The sequence below is a fragment of the Mchenga conophoros genome, linkage group LG19 (genome assembly GCF_057382185.1).
Source record: "Mchenga conophoros isolate Kocher_MC1m ecotype Shallow Benthic linkage group LG19, M_conophoros_male_GT1.1, whole genome shotgun sequence".
Lineage (NCBI taxonomy): Eukaryota > Metazoa > Chordata > Actinopteri > Cichliformes > Cichlidae > Mchenga > Mchenga conophoros.
Genome location: NC_140544.1, coordinates 24,871,815 through 24,892,744, shown reverse-complemented (window position 1 = coordinate 24,892,744; position 20,930 = coordinate 24,871,815). Strand labels below are relative to the sequence as shown.

The window sequence follows — 20,930 nt, the reverse complement described above, 5'->3', positions numbered from 1 at the left end:
TCAAGGCCAGTCCATAAGATGACAACAGGCCACAACAAGACAGAATAAAAGGGAACAAGACAGAACAAGGGACATGTATGTATATATATATACGTGTGTATGTATATATGTATGTATATATATATATGTGTGTATGTATATATATATATATATATATATATATATATATATATATATATATACATATACATATATATATATATATATATATATATATATATATATATATATATATATATATAAAAAACACCCAGCACGCCCCTGCGGGCGGTTTATCCTTCAAGCTCGGGTCCTCTACCAGAGGCCTGGGAGCTTGAGGGTCCTGCGCAGTATCTTAGCTGTTCCCAGGACTGCGCTCTTCTGGACAGAGATCTCCGATGTCGTTCCCGGGATCTGCTGGAGCCACTCGCCTAGCTTGGGAGTCACCGCACCTAGTGCGTCTGTATCTGGAAGTCCCACAGGATCTTAGCTCGGTCATTCTCCACCACCCTTGGGGGCATCTCCCATTTTGACCTCGGGACTTCCAGGTTATACTCGGCACAGATGTTCCTGTACACTATGCCGGCCACTTGGTTATGGCGTTCCATGTATGCCTTGCCTGCTAGCATCTTGCACCCTGCTGTTATGTGCTGAATTGTCTCTGGGGCATCTTTACACAGCCTGCACCTGGGGTCTTGCCTGGTGTGATAGACCCCAGCCTCTATGGATCTAGTGCTCAGAGCTTGTTCTTGTGCTGCCATGATTAGTGCCTCTGTGCTGTCTTTCAGTCCAGCTTTGTCCAGCCACTGGTAGGATTTCTGGATATCAGCCACCTCCTCTATCTGCCGGTGGTACATACCGTGCAGGGGCCTGTCCTTCCATGATGGTTCCTCGTCTCCCTCCTCTTTCTTGGGTTTCTGCTGCCTGAGGTATTCACTGAGCACTTGGTCAGTGAATACCTACATATATATATATATATATATATATATACAGTATTTTGTCCACATCATCCTCTTCATGCATGTTGTCTTACTCCAAGCTGTATAGGCTCGAAAGCCTACTACCAATTAAGCATATTAGGTGATGTGCATCTCTGTAATGAGAAGGGGTGTGGTCTAATGACATCAACACCCTATATCAGGTGTGCATAATTATTAGGCAACGTCCTTTCCTTTGGCAAAATGGGTCAAAAGAAGGACTTGACAGGCTCAGAAAAGTCAAAAATAGTGAGATATCTTGCAGAGGGATGCAGCAGTCTCAAAATTGCAAAGCTTCTGAAGCGTGATCATCAAACAATCAAGCGTTTCATTCAAAATAGTCAACAGGGTCGCAAGAAGCGTGTGGAAAAACCAAGGCGCAAAATAACTGCCCATGAACTGAGAAAAGTCAAGCGTGCAGCTGCCAAGATGCCACTTGCCACCAGTTTGGCCATATTTCAGAGCTGCAACATCACTGGAGTGCCCAAAAGCACAAGGTGTGCAATACTCAGAGACATGGCCAAGGTAAGAAAGGCTGAAAGACGACCACCACTGAACAAGACACACAAGCTGAAACGTCAAGACTGGGCCAAGAAATATCTCAAGACTGGTTTTTCTAAGGTTTTATGGACTGATGAAATGAGAGTGAGTCTTGATGGGCCAGATGGATGGGCCCGTGGCTGGATTGGTAAAGGGCAGAGAGCTCCAGTCCCACTCAGACGCCAGCAAGGTGGAGGTGGAGTACTGGTTTGGGCTGGTATCATCAAAGATGAGCTTGTGGGGCCTTTTCGGGTTGAGGATGGAGTCAAGCTCAACTCCCAGTCCTACTGCCAGTTTCTGGAAGACACCTTCTTCAAGCAGTGGTACAGGAAGAAGTCTGCATCCTTCAAGAAAAACATGATTTTCATGCAGGACAATTCTCCATCACACGCGTCCAAGTACTCCACAGTGTGGCTGGCAAGAAAGGGTATAAAAGAAGAAAAACTAATGACATGGCCTCCTTGTTCACCTGAGCTCAACCCCATTGAGAACCTGTGGTCCATCATCAAATGTGAGATTTACAAGGAGGGAAAACAGTACACCTCTCTGAACAGTGTCTGGGAGGCTGTGGTTGCTGCTGCACGCAATGTTGATGGTGAACAGATCAAAACACTGACAGAATCCATGGATGGCAGGCTTTTGAGTGTCCTTGCAAAGAAAGGTGGCTATATTGGTCGCTGATTTGTTTTGTTTTTGAATGTCAGAAATGTATATTTGTGAATGTGGAGATGCTATATTGGTTTCACTGGTGAAAATAAATAATTGAAATGGGTATATGTTTGTTTTTTGCTAAGTTGCCTAATAATTATGCACAGTAATAGTCACCTGCACACACAGATATCCCCCTAAAACAGCTAAAACTAAAAACAACTTCCAAAAACATTCAGCTTTGATATTAATGAGTTTTTTGGGTTCATTGAGAACATGGTTGTTGTTCAATAATAAAATTATTCCTCAAAAATACAACTTGCATAATAATTCTGCAGTCCCCTGTATATATTTAAATACACACACACACACACACATATACATATAATTTCCGTTGAATTAATGACAAAATTATTTGCTGAAATGTTTATTTATTTCATTCCGGTGTTCTGGGAATTTCTCCTACCCTGTAAACCATAGGTGTCAAACTCTGGCCTGCGGGCCAAATTTGGCCCGCAGCCTACTTACATTTGGCCCGCGAAGCCATACCAAATTACTATCAGAGCTGGCCTGCTGGTATTATACAGCTAATATATACATTGTTTAGTATTAAGCTTTGCTTCTTCCATATTCAGTTTTTCAGCAAAATGTGTTTGAGTCCATAAGAAAAATTCATTCTTATATCTGGAGGAATAAATATATTTCAATAAATATTAACGTTAGCCCGCAACTTTGTTCCAGTTTTGAATTTTGGCCCACTGTGTATTTGAGTTTGACACCCCTGCTGTAAACCGTCCTCGCCGTTGTTCCTGAGCATGTGCGCGCATGCGCACAACGCAAAAAGGGCAGCTAAGCGCATCCGGCTGTGATTTCACGCTACTCCGTTGTCATATTTGCAGGAGAATAGGTAAGTAATAAGTTTTAGTATTTTTTTATTGACGTTGATAATTGATTTTTTAAGCCTTTGTGATTGTTTGTCAATATTAAACTATCTGCTTTCTGAACAAAACTGTCAAATTTGCAGCTTCGGTGAAGTCTGCTGTCAAGTTACTGGACACGTGGTATTTGCACAACACTGTTGAGTCCGCAGCTTCTGTGTTTTAAGGCTGTTTCGGTAATGTCGTTATTTAATAAGTTAAATTATTTGCATTGTTAACTGCACATATTGAAGCTCATAAGAAAATGTTTACTTACATTCCTAGATATGGAGAAGAAGTGGGAAGAGATTTACGCGTTTATTTCTGCGGGCTCCTACCCTTCAGGATATGACAAGGCTCAGAGGCAAAACCTCAGACGATATGCCTCAAAATTCAAACAAAAGGGTCAGTAATTTATTGTTAATACTAACAACTCATATATGTGGTTAAATTAATTCCTAAATATATATTGTTTTACTGCAGATGGAGAACTCTTTGTTGGAACCAGGAGAGTAGTACAAACCATGGATGATGCCAGGAAGATATTTCATGAGTTTCATTCATCTCCAATTGGAGGACACACTGGCACACACAAAACGCTAAATGCAGTGTGTTCCAGATTTTACTGGTTTGGTATGACAGTTGACATTAAAACATGGGTATGTATTAACTGTTTGTACTGTTGTTAAACAGCGTTTAAAATAAGCAAATTTTTTGATATCAGTTAAAAGAGAAACTGTACACTTGCAAAATATAAATAAATATGGTTAATTAGTGATATTACAGTAATAACCTGTAGGCCTGGCAGAGATTTGAAGACGCACACAAAGTATTGTTGCTAAATTGTTTGTTCGTTAGAGAATATGTCATTAAGTGTTTTTGTTTGGTTTTTGTTTGGGTTTTTTTACAAATGAGAATGTTGAACATTTACGTGAACTCCATAAATATTTTTACCTTAAAGATTCAGGAATGTGACCAGTGTCAAAAAGTTGGGAAACCACTGACTGCTGTGCAACCGTTGCAGTGTATTCAGGTAAATATTATGTCCCGTTTACCCATCAAACTATGCTTGTAGCTCATATTCATAACGGCAGGAGGGTTTGCCAACTAATTTTAACCATCAATGTTAATGTGTACATTATACAAATTGTTATTCAAATTATTAATTTGTCCTTGATGGGTGTCTGAAGTGTGAGAACTTATTGGTATAGATCTTACTGGACCTCTTCCTAAAACTTCAAGCGGCTTCCAGTATATACTTACTGCAACTGACTACTTTTCAAAATGGGTTGAAGCTTTCCCATTAAAAACAAAATCTGCATCTGAGGTAGCCCAGCACTTGTGCTCCATTATATATAGACATGGCTGCCCCAAAAGGATTTTGTCAGACCAAGGCAGAGAGTTTGTGAATGAAGTAAGTGTTAAATAATTTTCAGTTACATTTTGTAACTTTACTTCACTGGGGTCAAAGATTTTTTCTTGTGTGCTTGTATAAGAAGTATAACCTTGTCCTTATCTGTTGAAGCTCAACTCTGATCTTTCAAATTATTGCAAATTGAAAAAAGTGTCACAGCAGCATACCATCCACAGACCAATGGTCTAGATGAAAAGACCAATGACAACATAAAAAGGTATGCCTAATTTTTATCTATCAGTTTTTAATAACATTACTTATGTTATTCAAACTTAATTGTTACTTAATAATTTATTAATTTTTTTACTTCTAATTAAACTTTCTGTCTTACTTACTGTCTTTACATATTTCTATGCCTGCATTTAGAGCCCTCCGAAAACTGGTGAATGACCAGCAGAATAACTGGGATCTGTATCTAGATCCCACCCTGTTTTCACTCCGGTCAAAAGTACACACCACAACAAAGTAGTGATGGGATTTCCGGCTCTTTTTAGAGATCCGGCTCTTTTTAGCGAGTCGAACCGAAAGATCCGGAAATCTCTTTCGGCTCCAAACCGGCTCTTCGGGTTGTTTTGTTGCTTTAATTAATTTATTATTAACAATAATAAAAAATTATGCACAAAAGGAATTACTAACGTAAAAAAAAGTGGTTTTATTTATATATGTTTATATATAAATATATGCGGTGGCCCCTAGAGACAAAACACGTACAAACTCCAAAACACATTTCTAGCATGAACTGAACTTCCAAAGCAGAGCTACTAGATCACTTAAATTACACAATTGAAAGCATGTGTGTATTGTTTGTGTATACACAGGCACTCATATATATTCAAATAATTAAAAAAAAATTAATTTACCTGTTACTACCACACACCAAATCCGGTCGTTGGTACTTGCTGGCTTGTGTAGCCACAAGATAACAAAAGCTCAACACTGCGCCTAGCATCCTATAGCACTTCTGTTGTCTTTTGTACGTGTTTTGAGTGTTTATGTGCTTCTGAGTTTTTACGTGCTTCTGAGTTTGTACGTGTTTTGGAGTTTGTACGTGTTTTTACGTGTTTTGGAGTTTGTACATGCTTCAGAGTTCGTACGTGATTTGAAGTTTGTATGTGCTTTGTCTCTAGGGGCCACCGTAAATATACTTTTATTTATTCACTCCACATAAAATGTAATAAATAAATCATATAATACAAAAATCAACTATTCACATTTCAACATTTAACTATTTGGTCCTAGTGGTGGTCTGTAAAAATAATCTTTTAATCCAAACAGGTCATTGATGCATACCTGCACTGCCTCATTAGGAAACAAAAGGCAAGTAAGAACGTATGCCGGTTATTTCACAAAGGTATTTTATACAATTTTGTAATCTTTTTAAAAAAAAAAAAATCTTGCATTTTTCAGAAACCCGTGTATCAGTTGTCTTGCGTTGTTGCAACCTCTCTGTTTTCTGGGAAGTTTAAATGTGTCAGCAAGGTAATGTAGATGTTATATTGGTTATATAGTGTATGTTATGTAAATAAATCTAAACCTTTATAAACTTAAAAATATTCCACAGATGTTGTTTCCGGCTGAGGACATTTGGTTGTGCCCACTGAACTCTGGTGCACACTGGATCCTTGTGGTACATGTTCACACCTCATGTGTTTTTTCTCTTTTTTGTTTTACTGTTCTTTTTAGCAGCATATTCTTATTTTGAAAATGCTTACAATTGATTATGTTTACTTAAGTGAGTGTAATACACATATTCTACTAAATACAATTTTTATTTTAGGTTGTCAAAATCTCCTCACAATCTGTACTGCTGTTAGACCCTCTTGGAAATGAAGGTTGTTATGAAAGGAAAGTTATGCGTAACTGGAGGTATTCATCATTCATTAATTTTCTGTCATGGTCCTGGGTCGAGTGACCCAGTGTTTGAGTTTTATGTATCTTTTGTATTCATTTGTGCCCTGTTATGGCCCTGTCCATAATCTGTTTTGGTGGCTGTTGTTGTCTGTGCCTTTAAGTCTTTGCAGGTCCCGGAGTGGATGAGCTGACGGCTGCTGATTGGTCCCCTGGCCATGTGATCTTCTTCAAATCCCTCACCAGCAGTTGTCCCGGGGCAGCCACTGACAGCAGCAGCAGACCTGACCCTGGCCTTCAAAACTTGAGACTTTTGTGCTTGTGATTTGTGCGGCTTCTCTGAGTTTTGTATATAGTGTGTATATTAGCTTTCATTGTACATAGCACATTGTAAATAGCACTGCAACAGAAGGGGTGAGCTGCCGTATTGTTTTTCCTTGCACTGTTTTCTCCTGTTTATTTCAGTTAGAGAGTTAGGTGTAGCGCTTGTCTTTTGTTTGATGTTTGATTTCACATAGGGTTTTAGATAGCACCTCCTCCTGACTTAGCTTGTTTTGTTTGTTATTTTGGCCTTTGTTCACCCTGGAGCTTCATTTTTGCAGTGTAGATAATAAAACATGATTCACTAAGGAATTGGTTTCCCTCTGTGTATGGTTTTGGGGACCAGGGCGGGGCAGTCTTTTCAAACTTATGTTGCGTTCCTATACCCCTAGACTGGGGCGTAACATGCCCTAGTTTAGCTCACCTAGTTAATTTCTAGATTGCTGTTTAGTCTTGTTCCTTAGTTGTTTATGTCATCTCCCCCTGTACTAAGTCTCCCTGGTTCATGCGTCATGTCTGCGTGGTTATGTTTAGTTCATGTCATGTCTAATCTCCATGTTTCCTGTTTTACTTTGTAAGTCTGTATTCAATGTCAGTGTATTTAGTTTCACCTGTCCTGTTGTTAGGTTCATGTGTGTCAGCTGTGCTCCCATGTGTGGCCACTTCCCCTGATCATCCCTCATGTGTATTTAGTCTTTGTGTCAAAATCAAACTCAAAATCTCCTCACAATCTAGACCCTCTTGGAAATGAAGGTTGTTATGAAAGGAAAGTTATGCGTAACTGGAGGTATTCATCATTCATTAATTTTCTGTTTTGGGTTGTTTGGTTTGTGGGGGTTTTTTTTTCTTTTTATTTAGAGCAAAATGCTGGCTACATTTTAAAAACTTGTTTTATTTTTATTAGGAATTTTCTGAGGATGAAAGGAAAGGAGGAGTCCCGAGTGGACCATATCAATATCAAGTCATTCTGATTTTGCTTTCAAAAATAAAAGCCCTTTCAAATTGTCCACAATTTACCTAACTTTCTGTGATTTCAAAATGCTCTAAAATGGAAAATTCCTGTTTCCACAGGGTAATTCCACTTTAGATCAACAGTATACAGACCCACAGTGATACCATATCAATATCAAGTCATTCTGATTATGCTTTCAAAAATAAGTCTTTTAAAATTGCCCATATCTGACTTACTCTTGGAACAATTTCAAAATGCTCTTAAATAGAATTTTGCTGTTTCCACAGGCTAATTCCACTTTAGATCAACAGTATCCAACCCCACAGTGATACCATATCAATATCAAATCAGTCTGATTTTGCCTTCCAAAATAAAAGACTTTTCAAATTGCCAAGATACGACCTACTCATTTAAAGATTTCACAATGCTCTAAAAATGAAAATTGCTGTTTCCACAGGATAATTTCACTTTAGATCAACAGTATACAACCTCATGATGTTACCATATCAATTTCAAGTAATTCTGATTTTGCCTTCCAAAATAATGGCCTGTTGAAAATGCCCATAATTTACCTAACTTTCAGTGATTTCAGAATGCTCTAAAAAGGAAGGTTTCAGTTTCCACAGGGTAATTCCACTTTAGATAAACAGTATACAGCCCCACAGTGATACCATGTCAATTTCAAGTCAGTCTGATTTTTCTTTTCAAAATAAAAGCCTTTTCAATTTGCCCATATATGACTTACTCTTGGAGCGAATTCAAAATGCTCTAAAATGGAAAATTGCTGTTTCCACAGCATAATTCCACTTTAGATCAATAGTATCCAACCCCACAGTGATACCATATCAATATCAAATCAGTCTGATTTTGCCTTCCAAAATAAAAGACTTTTCAAATTACCAAGATACGACCTACTCTTTTAAAGATTTCAGAATTCTCTAAAAATGAAAATTGCTCTTTCCACAGGATAATTTCACTTTAGATCAACAGTATACAATCTCACAATGTTACCATGTCAATTTCAAGTCATTCTGATTTTGCTTTCCAAAATAAAAGCCTTTTAAAATTGCCCATATACGACCTACTCTTTTAACGATTTCAAAACGCTCTAAAAATGTAAATTGCTGTTTCCACAGGATGAATCCATGTTAGATCAAAAGTGTACAACCACACCATGGTACTATGTCAATTTCAAGTCATTCTGATTTTGCTTTCCAAAATAAAAGCCTTTTTTAGTCCTGTTACGTGACTCAGCAAGATTGAGCAGTGACATGTACTTTACTGTGGCAAAACCATCAACTTATATAAGTCTTGTAGAAAGTAAAAAAAAAACGAAAAAAAAAAACAACTTATATGAAGACATGAAAACCTGCCCTGTCATGATTTGAATCCACTGTTGTGCCAAAAACATTTACCTAGCCAAGATGAGCTCTATAAACTCTCTATAGTCTGCTCTTGTTAGCCAATTTACTTTTTTATGTAGGAAAAGGTTTTTACTTTAGTGTTTATTTATTTATTATCATTAGTAATATTAATAGATGTATAGTGTACAACCAGAGTTGAAAGACAGGGTAAAAAGACACCTGTCTGTTACTAAATACTGCTGGGATGCATGAATAATGAATAATAATCAAATGAACCTTTTAACATAAATGACATGGAGTACACAGTATTTGCATCCAAAATAAAGTATAGTTGCCATGAACCAAAGGTTCGCACAAGGAATGGACCCAAATCCCGACACAACACACCAGGGAACTTTTTACAAGAGTCTTTATTGAACCGTGAAGGCTACAGGGAAGTAAGGATCTGGGTAGGGATGGCAATGGGAACAATCACGATGGGAACTGGAGAGAGGGGCGGGGGAGACTGCAGCGATAAACGTAGGAACGAGAGAGAGGTGCAGGTCAGGCCGGGGGCAGCCAAGCAGGCAAGGAGGGGAGATAGATGTTTACAGAACGGAGGAATGAGAAGTCAACTCCAGGTGAGACCAATCACAGGAAGCCACACCCTTTGTACGCAGGGAAGACAACATTACATGAGGAAAACAGGTAAAACAATTTCCAAAAAGAGCTGCCTAGTTACCACCGAAGAGTGCATAACGAACTGGCGAGGAGTGGCAGGTTGCCCTGTTTTAAGAAACCCTCCTGCTGATTACTTGTAAAGGCCCAGCACTCTGAATCTGATTGCTAAACCAGCAGCGGGGAATCTGATAGACTAGCATTCCCATCCTGCTTCCCAATAATAATAATTCCCTACTGCAACTTCATCTGTCATAATTTTTTTTCTTGTTGCTAACCATCTTCTCTGCTGTTATGTTTTAGGTAAATACAGAGAAGGCAATGACAATAAAATAAGCCCAGCTCCCCACCTGACATGTGACAGTTTCCCAGATGCTGTTGAACACATCCTGCAGAATCTGCTTTGAGCATCAAATAAAAATAACCTTCCGGTTACATTTGCACAAGTAACACTGCTAATGTTTCAACAGTGGAGAGACTTAAGATTTGAAATTATTCTCCGCAGAACATCCTGATGAATCAAAAATAGTCATGCTATAGTAGTTTGACTCAAAGTACCAGTCACCAAAGTTTTATTGTATTAGGTTGTATACTTTTTGTTTTCAAATAATAAAAAAGAAAACAAATGATCAATGAACAAATATTTCCTCCATGTCAAAAAGAGTTTTTCAAAACTCCGCAGTGATTAAAATGTACACCGTTCCAACCTGCAGTAGCTTGTCACAAATATCCAAAGTATAGGAAACATTTTACGCAAATATATAGTCATTAGTGTAAATTATTAGTATAGTGCAGGATAAATTTGTAACAGTAAAAACAAGTTATCATCACTTTTATTGCGTTAGTATGACAGTCTTTGCATTCATGTTATGTGTACTAGCGTCAGACAGATTGGTACTCTCTCTCCCAGGCTGTGTATCTGTCCATCAGGTTTCGTGCTGAGGGTTTGGTGTGTTCAATCACATTCAGGAAATCAGCTGTTGTTACAGTTTCCAGTTGGATGGCGGGCATGTCTGTGTCATCTGTAAAAGAGAATCACAGTAAGTCAGAGAAGATGGCTGTTGTAGGGGTCAATCTTGACATTGTGTGTGTGTTGTCCTACCATCCTGATGTGACTCCAGAGCATCAAAGATCTTTCGAACTGGTCTCATGGTAGCTTCCTTACATGCCAATCTTATATCTGAGCCAGAGTAGCCCTCCATCTCCTGGAAATAAAACACACAAATGTACAGATGCACATGAGTGAACACATTTCCTTCCAGATAACATATATGATTTATGAAATTATATTAATTAAAGAAAAATTGTTAAGCATAACGATTAAACACTTGACAAACTCCATACACACTTTTGCCAGTGCTTCGTAGTCTAGCACAGTGCGTAGCTCCACCCCTCCTGTGCAGCTGAGAGGAGGCAGCCAATGAGAAATCATGGCTTGGCGAGCTGGTGAAGAGGGAAGACTCACTAGAATCCGCTTCTCTAACCTCCTCAGCATTGCGTGGTCCAGTTCCCTGAGAGATTTATTAGAAACAAACAAAGGCAGATTTAACTGTCATAATTTTATAGCTGTCTTAGTAGTCATCTTTTTTTATTTAAACAGCTATGACATCATAACATCATAATCTTGTGTTTGTCAAGAAAATGAAGGGTCTTTTTCAAATGCATTCAATGCAAGAAAAATAAATGAATGTTAAAATCAGGCTGAGATGATGCTGGCAATAAATGTACGAGGAGGGTTGAAACAGCAAAAATAGTGAGTTGTATTTTTCTGTCTTCCTATTCATTTGTAAATGCAAAAGAAGGTGTCCCACCACCTCTTCTGCCTGAGGTGCCACCTTTCCCTTTTACACAGCTGACTCGCGTCAGTAATCAAGGAGATTTAAGCCCAAGGAAAGGTGAGCTCTGGGCCAGAGTGTGGTTACAGCTAGTGAGCTGTATTTTTTTTGGTGGTTTTCGGCACGCGTGTGTGTGTGTGTGTGTGTGTGTGTGTGTGTGTGTGTGTGTGTGTGTGTGTGTGTGTGTGTGTGTGTGTGTGTGTGTGTGTGTGTGTGTTTTTGGTGGATTTCAGCGGATTTCAGCTAGTGAGCTGCTCTTTCTTTTTGGCTTATGTTTTACTTTATTGACCAACGCCTGAGTTTTGTTTTCTTAAATGGTGATAGCGGCTTGTCCGTCTCTTTTAGTTAGTATTAATAGAAACTTTAAAACTCTTTAATTTAACCCTTTTGCCTCCTTGACTCCTTTTTCTGACCCGGACACTTTTTGTTACTTCCCCCTCACCGCCTAGACCCCTCAGGGGAACGTAACACTAGTCCATCCATCTGAACCAGTAACTCAGTCTTCACCCTGCGACTCCCCTCGTGCTCGCCCCTGAAAGCAGTAAACAGAGGTTTTGTGGACAGCAGCAGTGGCACATCTACATTTTACTGCACTTTGTGGTTGAGCTCACTCCATGCTGCTTCCTCTCTGGCCCATCACTGACTCAAGCTCATCCAGGAAGATGGTGGATGGAGCGTGGTACCTGGCCAGCTCAAATAGAACCTGCAGACACATGTATTAAATCATTTACACTAATTAGACACCCCCCCCCCCCCCCCCCCCCAGAGAATAGTATTCAAACATGTTTTTGTAAAATTCTTCCTATAGCTGACAGCCTACCCTGACCAGTTTCTCAGAGTCTCCCCTCCACTTGCTGACAAGGCTGGAAGCTGAGATGTTGGAGAAGGTGGTCTTACATTCTGTAGCTACGGCCTTGGCCAGCAACGTCTTACCTGTACCTGCGTGGGTAAGGGAATGTGAAGGGCAAGTTTTCATAGTGAGCCCCTGACATTTTTTTAATATCCTGCACTTGAGTCCTTACCTGGGGGACCATAGAGCAGTAAACCCTTCCATGGAGACAGGATGCCTGTAAAGAGTTGGGGATACTGAGGAGGAGAGACGGAGTCAAAGAATGAGGGGGAAACATGAACAAAACAGTATAGATACAACTTGAGTAAATCACATCCTAGCTCAGTATGAGAACACATTGTATTTCCATTTTCAGCACACCAATAGCAAACTGAGCTCTGTGCAAAGAAACCTGATAAGTCTGATGATGCAGTTTTTATCTATTTGCAGAAGCACAACTTGTGTGACTGTAGCAGTATAATAAATTCTACATGGCATGCCACATGTGTCTTTCTATCAATTTCTGTATCTGTGTTACCATAATATCCCAGGTAAAGACTTAATATTAGTCTAATAGACTGGCCTGACCCCACTGCCCTCCTTCTGGGGCGATCGTGGTTCAAGAGTTGGGAGTTCGCCTTGTAATCGGAAGGTTGCCGGTTCGAGCCCCGGCTTGGACAGTCTCGGTCGTTGTGTCCTTGGGCAAGACACTTCACCTGTTGCCTACTGGTGGTGGTCGGAGGGCCCGGTGGCGCCAATGTCCGGCAGCCTTGCCTCTGTCAGTGCACCCCAGGGTGGCTGTGGCTACAATGTAGCTTGCCATCACCAGTGTGTAAATGTGTGTGTGAATGGGTGGATGACTGGATATGTAAAGCGCTTTGGGGTCCTTAGGGACTAGTAAAGCGCTATATAAATACAGGCCATTTACCATTCTCTTTAAGCCCTTTAAAAGAGATGTATTCAGAATCGAAGATGGGCGTCCGGAGCTGAAATACCAGCATGCTCGGGTAGCGGCCGCACCTTAATGGGATAAACGACGGCCTCTTTGACTAATCGCCTGGCATCCTCCAGACCGATGATGTCCTCCCATCGCACATTGGGGCTGTGCAAATAGATGTCCTTTGGAAAAGCATACACACACACACACAACAGCGAGTGAGTGATGCATGTGAAAGATATAAGCCAGAAATTGGCCCCCCACACACGTCCTGGTTGCGTAAATAGATGTCTTTTAGAATGAAACAACAGATATGGGAAGTGGATAGAGCCTGGGCCTTCATTAGTACAAAAGATCAATTCATTCAAAACAAAGCCCTCTGCTGCTCTGTAGTGGACACATTCAGCAAGAGTCATATGGAGGATTTTCATATTTTTACATCATATTCCAAGGAACAAATTAAGATAAAATCAGCTTCTCCCCAGGCTTATTAAGGTGTGTGTGTGTGCGTGTGTGTGTGTTTACCCTGCTGATGATCGTAGCTAGTTCCCTCATCTCACCACTCATTCCAGAAAAGCCACTCAGTGGCTTCAGTAGGCGTTCCTGCAACATAGACTTTTTATTATTATCAGTAGACATTTTGTACTTTGTACTTTGCCTTCAAATAGTTTTTTATTTTGGACAATTCAGACTGTTACCAAAATATATTTTTACACGTTTCACAGTTGTTTGAAGCTTGTCTGAATATTATGACCTTTTTTATAACTCAGTTTAGCTCAAAGGCTCCAGCATAATTACCATATGGTCTGAATCAATCCCAGCTCCTCTGACAGCATCCTGGATTGCACCTTTGGCATCAGTCTTCTGCCCCCAAGATACATAAGAGAACATAATAGGAACAAAAGTGACAGTGGTAATTTTGTTTTAAAAAGGGTGAGGACTTCTTTTTTATGTTTTTGCATTTGGCTCGGCCAAATCAACCCCAAATCATAAAGGTGCTGGTTTATGTTGTAATGAATTAAACATAAACAATTTTGTTAGCATCCTGCTGCAGCATCATCGTAAAATGAAAACCGTCTCATAAATGTCATACTAGAAAAAAATGTGATTAACTTCAGTTGGGACGATGAGGTTTGCTTCTGTTCTCAGAGTATTCACTTCTCCAGAACTTTCCTGTTTGTGGCACACTTTCCAGCTGGTCTAATTTTGATGGAGGATATGCTGAGACCAAGACTCCCATGACTGTGGAGCAAGATTGGTGCCATTCTCCTAGGAAATTAACACAAATGTCAGAATAATTGCTAGCTAGAGTACAGAGTTGTTTTGATTTGACTTCATTTTTCCACATTTGCTTGTACACTAGTGGCTGGCTTCTTTGCTCCAGTTCCTGTCTTTGTGTTCCGGGAAGGGTTGATTTCTGGGAGGGGTTTCACAACTGAACAGGGACTCCTGGGGACAAATAAAAAACAAAACACATGTATTTTTTGTTTTTTTAACTGTCATGCATGGACTAGCAGCATGGCAGACTCACTTATTGTTATATATTCAGGTGGGAATCACCAGACACACCCATGATACAATATTATCACAATTTGAAAAAGAAAAAAAAAAAAGAATACTTCACTCATAATTATTATTGTGATTTTTAACATTTTGTGACATGCTGAATTTTGCAATAACATATTTGCAATTTATCACCCATTTCAACTACAAATTATCTCCTCAAAGTTCAACTTGTCAATATCTGTTTTATGCAATAGTTTTTTTGTTTTTTCTGCCCTAAATGTCGCCATAAGACAGTGTCTGTGTTGCTTTATCGATACAATATTGCCACAGAAAATACTGAGATTCGATGTTGTATCGAATTTTTCCCCACCTCTACTGTGAGCATGTATGCACAGCATACTTGGTCCGTGACTGACTCACCTCTTAGTTGCACTACGTGTTGGATATTTTCTTTCACCTGGACAGAAAAAAATATCAGAAAAAAACATGCTAAGACAATAAGTTAGTTTTTAATAATTTTACAGAGCTTGAGATATAATTTTCATTGCTTCTCAGTGTTTCAGCAGAGTTCTTGTACCTGCTTCTGCTATTCTTCTGATAAGTTTGGGATACTTCTGGAATTTGACGTAGTGGTAGCTCTCATACTCCCTTAACACCATCTCCAGATCGATGTTATCGCTAACCTCGAACCTACTCACACCTCCAGTGGCCTTGGATCTCTTGATCCAAGGCCACTGCTGCAGCTACATAGCTGGTGGACCGACACATTGCAAGGAACAGATTTTTGATGTGCTTGTCTTGATGAATTGCACTTCACTTTTTCTATACAGACATACAAATATGACCTTTTGGTTGGTTTGTTACCACTTATCCAATAATAAACCAGCAATGCCATTTTGCATTATGCCATTCTGTTCTGAAGTAACAAAGAGTGAATTTATGTATTCTACCTGCTCTGATCAAAGAAACTCAGCCACCTGTTTTAAAAGTCCGTATCTAAACCTGATGCTAAAAATGTACTTAAAAGAAAAGTTAATCTTTTTGATCACCACTTGATGCATCCACACACACACAATTTTATACTGACCCTTCCCCCAGCAGGTGGTGATAGATAAGGATGAGGAGACTTTTCTTCCTCATCTCAGTCTTCTGCTCATCCTGTTGGACAGCAACAAGAACAGCAGCAACAAGAGGACAAAAGGGGAATTCAAATGGAGCTGTTATATGAGAAATAACTACCAAATAATATTGTTCAATTTGTCACAGGTGTCATGAAGAACAGATATGGTCTAATAAAGACCAATACAGTCCCCCCAAAAGCAACATATTTTAGAAGAATATTCCGATTTTTTTAACAGAAGGATATGAAGTGTCACAACTTATGGATAAACAAAACCTAACGCAGGGCTAACACATTCCTATCTTATGATCAAGTTAAGAGTCATTGATTCAACTAATGTCCATGTGTTTGAATTGTGGGAGGAAGCCAGAGTAGCTGAAGAGAACCCACACAGACACGAGGAGAACATCCAAACTCCACACAGAGACACTCCAGCTGGCCTGTGGATAGACCTCTTTGGGAGGCAAAACTCTTTACCACTGTGCTACCCATGGGCTTTAACTGTATGCCTAATTTCCGTAAAGATGGAAGTCTCAAGAACTGTACTTCTTTAAGCTTGTGAAAATTCCCACTATTGGTTAAATACCTTGCACCCTCCACCTGTTGTTTTTAGAACTTAAGAAACCTCTTGGGTGAAAGATGAAAAACATCATCAAACTTAAAGAAGTCCAACTGCTTTTCTTTTTTTACAAGTTCTTAAAGACTGCCATGACCTGGATGACTAAGAACCTGCACAGACAATAAAGATGGAAATGACACTCCCTAAAGTATTTATGTCTGTGGTCTAACTAAAAGTAGCCACTAATTATCAACTAACGAGTTAGCCTGTGCTCATTAATGCTTCAGTTCTCTTCTCTTCCCTGGTTCAAACATGTGGAGGAGGAATATTTTATATTGGGCTGGAAATACAGGGAAAACACAGTTGCCAGCAGAGGGGGCCAGTCAACAACAAACAACAACCAGTTGAGCTGTCTCTAGGCAACCAGTGGACGCAGCCGCTTTATTGTCACACAGTGCATGGAGAACTTAACGATTAGCTCGACGGCTAACTACCACGCTCGTGAAAGCGACAATATAGAAATCCCATCACATGTGCAAAATAAATCGACCAACACCTGGATACATATGCCTTTAGCTTAACACTGCTTACAGTACCAGACAGTTCGGTGCCCATCTGTTCACTGCCACTGCTTGTTAGATAGCCACAGGCTGATATCTGAAAACAGTTGTGCGTCAAATTTGCGTAAAACAACAAGAAACAAAAGCCCGTGTTCACTCACCGCCTCTCGGGCCTGGTGGGCGACTTTCACTGATTGATAATTGGGCTCCATTAGGTGATGGTGAAGTTGGTCCACCGCGTAGTTCGCGTTCCCCTCGGGGGCACGTTAGGCCCTCCGTACCACAACGGTACTTAAACAGAGAACAGGGAGGGATTGACCGAAGTGTGTGGCAGCAGCGCGAGCCATCGGTTTACTTTCCCCTCGAAGTCAGCGACAGCCACAGTCATTAGCACAAGGTGTTGGGTGTGTATAGTTGATTTTTGGGACGCTTTCTTTTTTACCTAGAGGACAGACTCTTGCGTACAAGGTATGAACAAACTTGTTTTTTTACTTTTCTGTCTGTGTTTTTTTTGTTTTTGTTTTTTTTTTTTTTTAAACCTTTTTTCTTCTGCAGTTTAAGGTTAATTAAATCACAACTACAACTTAACAGTGTGCATAATGATTTATAATAAAAAGTGTTTTCTGCTTTATATCATTACTTGTGACAAATAACAACAAAGTTTTGAGTTAATATTCTGGCTGTGCAGGTTATGAACTCTGTCAGGTGTAACTGCAGATTCTTAACCGGATTTGTCTCAACGCGTTTAGCGTTTTGAGAACCTTTAACCAAAACGAGTAAGTACGATTAAACATTTAGACTAATACAAACACACACACATGATAACGAGTTTTTGTTTTTTGCCACTTTTTTTTGTTTTTAAGCGTTCATGCATTTCAGTTAAAATTGTTTTAAAGCTGCTGAGAAAACATACAGAAACTGTGGATGCCCCGCAGTTATACAGTGGAGGCGACATGCAGGCAAAATGTTGTTGGATTGGTGCTGATAACCGTTAATCATCCTTTTGTGCAATTGCTTTTCATATTATGCAGCGTTAAGTGACAGATATGGAAAAGTTCTGCATTCAATGTGGTTTCTGTTTTGCTGAACCGCAGTAAGTTTAAAATGTGAATACCTTTGGGTTGTTATCGTTTATGTGCAAAAACAAATACAAAATACTACATAGGCGTGGGGGACAGGGGGGTGTTAGAATTAAGTACTTTTAATACAAAAAAAAAGTTTTAAAAGCAACAAAAACAAAGAAAATTGATTTTCTATGAAAGATTGAGGTGTTGTTGTTTTTTTTTGAGGAGGGTTTTTTTTTTTTTTTTTTTTTGGTTTGTTTGTTTGTTTACTATTTTAAATGTCTAGGCAAGGGGAAAAATCAGTTGATTTTTATTTATTTAGCACCAGTTTGCACAAACTGTTCCCTTAAGGTCTTTATAGTGAAAGATGAAGACTATGATAGAGAAAAACCTGACACGCATACAAGTCCCTGGGGGGAAACACTTCTTTGAGACAGGAAGAGGCCTTTGGCAAACCCCGATTCAGGAAGGGCTAGCCATCTTTACTGTGAATAGTTGGGAGATGAGTGGAAAAAGAAGAGAAACAAGTGGTTCATGGGTAAGCAAAGGAAAACACAAACTATGGTAGAAAGTAGATTAAAGTTTATGAGAAATAGAAGGAAAATACGTTGTGCATCATAGTAAGTTGTCTAATTGGATGAGCCTAGAGCAACTTCAGTGTTATGCTTGGCAGTACAGTGGTGCAGTCGTAAGCTCTGCTGCTTCAAAGTACAAAGCTATTGGGTTCAAATCCAGTCGGGGACCTTTTGCATAGTGTTTCTATCCTCTCACTGGGTACTCTGGGTTCCTCCCACACTCCCTGAATTGAATAAGTGATGGCATTGTTTTTGAATTTTAGTAAGGGTTTAGAGATGGTGAGAAAAGTTCATTAAATAAATAAATTTAAAAAATGATTTTCTTTCAGGAGTCACCAAAACAGGTTCTGTGCCTGAACTTGCCACAGTGTTTATTTATTAGGAACGAACTGGAAATACAGCAACAGCTTTTGCATTATGAGTTTTGATGACAATGAAGTATATCACTGTGTTCCATATAACATAGCATTTCATAATGTTTTACCTGTGTTGCTGTCCTCTCTGCAGCATCCGTTCCAACTCTTACTCTGTCAAGATGTCTGGAGACCAAAGTAACACAGGAGAAGACCATTGTATTCCTGAAGACAACAGCTTGGTCTTCACTCTAGTTCCACCCTACATCCTGGTCATCAGCGTGCTTGGAATCATCTTTAATGTGTTTGTGCTGATGGTTTTCTGCCTCCACAAGAAGGCCTGCACTGTGGCTGAGATATACCTCAGCAACCTGGCTGGAGCTGACCTTGCTCTGGTGTGCTGTTTGCCCTTCTGGGCTGAATATACAAGAAAGGGATTTGACTGGCCTTTCAGTGAAAGCCTGTGCAAAGTGACATCAGCTGTTATCTACATGAATGCGTTCTGTAGCATTTACTTCCTTGTTATGGTTAGCATAGATCGTTATGTGGCACTGGTGCACCCACTTTCCCATGAGAGGATACGCCGGCCGTTTTATGCCAAACTGGGATGTCTGTTTGTGTGGGGTCTTGGCTTGGTCTTTGCTCTCCCCATATTCATCTACAGGAAGTTAAAATTCAACTCTCAGTTAAATCTTACTCACTGTTCACTTAACCTAACTTTTCCAGAGCAATATCTGGCATCTGAGGTGACAACCATAACATTCAGCTTCATCGTCCCTGTTATCATTATTTTGTTCTGCACTGTGAAAATTATTCAAACTCTGAGAAAGAGGCTAATGGAGGTTTTAAACATTCAGAAAACGGATCAGAAGGCCACCACTCTCATCCTGGCAGTTCTCCTGGCATTCCTGATCTGCTGGGTGCCATTCCACGTGACAAAGATACTAGATATGCTCCAAAACACTGGCATTCTGAAATGCCACATCACACTGACCATCGTCCAACAGATCTCTACGTACTTTGCCTTCTTCAACAGTGTCCTTAACCCCATTCTCTACGTCTTAGTAGGGAAAACTTTCCAGAAACGAGCAAAGGAACTCTTCATATTGTGGAACAAGACTCGAACAGCATCTTTCAGCCGACTGTCCACACGCCTGACAAGTTTTAAATTGTGATCATAGCTCAAAGTGATATGCGGGACTGCGATCTTTTGGATGTGTGCTGTGATGGTTTACCCAGTTAAATGGACAATTATTTACTCAGGCAAGGAGAAAAATGTTGTTTTTGTAATCTGAATGTTTGTTTGTTTTTTTTGTTTAACATTGTGCATGCATTACTTTTTCTTCAGAAAGGGATATTTAGCCATAACATGTTTATTTCCTAGAGGTGATACTGAAAGGCTGTCAGTCTGACTCTGCTTGGTGTAGTGAAGTCTGAGCATTCTTTGACCGTTTCTCCAGTTGGAACATAACTCCTGGCTTTGGCTAAGAGAAAGTAGCATGCAGAAGACAGCTGGCATGGATGAAAGGCTAAAGATAACAAGCAAGTCGCCTGAAATGTGATTCATGCAACACTCCTGAAGTTAAAGAATGAAAATACACTGTTAGAAGAAAAGTCACAATAGGACCTTTTTATTGTCTTGGGCTTTGTTCCATGTTTCGTCAGACTCTGACAGAGGAGTGAATAACAGGAGACATTACCTCATACCTCAAACAAGTTTTGTTTTACCAACCGTCCATGAACCCGTATTTGTTTAGATGTCACATTTTGAAAAATATAATTATAAAACTATAATTGCAAATAATTACATTTAAGGCCATATTTGAGCTTTTGTTTGTGCTAAATTTCAATGAAGTTAAAATTCAATGGCAAGTAAGGGTGTGGTTGTTCTTCAAAACCAGTGATCCAGTATAGCTTTCTCTTGACATCCTGTTGACATTCGTAGCATGACAGGATATGAGGCTCAAATTTCAAA

At 39.6% G+C, this 20,930-nt stretch overlaps 2 pseudogenes across 4 annotated transcripts; one reads left to right on the top strand and one right to left on the bottom strand.

Moving 5' to 3' along the window:
• Positions 1-10,434: 10,434 nt before the first annotated feature.
• On the bottom strand, positions 10,435-17,336 carry LOC146552355 (katanin p60 ATPase-containing subunit A-like 2; annotated as a pseudogene). Its single transcript, XR_014889989.1, has 16 exons — positions 17,125-17,336; positions 15,812-15,882; positions 15,302-15,475; positions 15,145-15,181; positions 14,577-14,667; positions 14,389-14,487; positions 14,017-14,089; positions 13,744-13,821; positions 13,302-13,400; positions 12,475-12,538; positions 12,273-12,391; positions 12,064-12,155; positions 11,895-11,984; positions 10,966-11,128; positions 10,720-10,822; positions 10,435-10,639 (listed from the first exon to the last, which is right to left on the bottom strand). The product of XR_014889989.1 is annotated as a katanin p60 ATPase-containing subunit A-like 2 (transcript).
• Positions 16,974-20,568, top strand: LOC146552354 (B2 bradykinin receptor pseudogene; annotated as a pseudogene). 3 transcript variants are annotated; one of them, XR_014889986.1, is made up of 3 exons: positions 16,974-17,431; positions 17,652-17,739; positions 19,110-20,568. The product of XR_014889986.1 is annotated as a B2 bradykinin receptor pseudogene, transcript variant X1 (transcript). The 3 variants fall into 3 exon arrangements; XR_014889987.1 differs by lacking the exon at positions 17,652-17,739; XR_014889988.1 differs by lacking the exons at positions 16,974-17,431; positions 17,652-17,739 and adding an exon at positions 18,147-18,565.
• Positions 20,569-20,930: the final 362 nt, after the last annotated feature.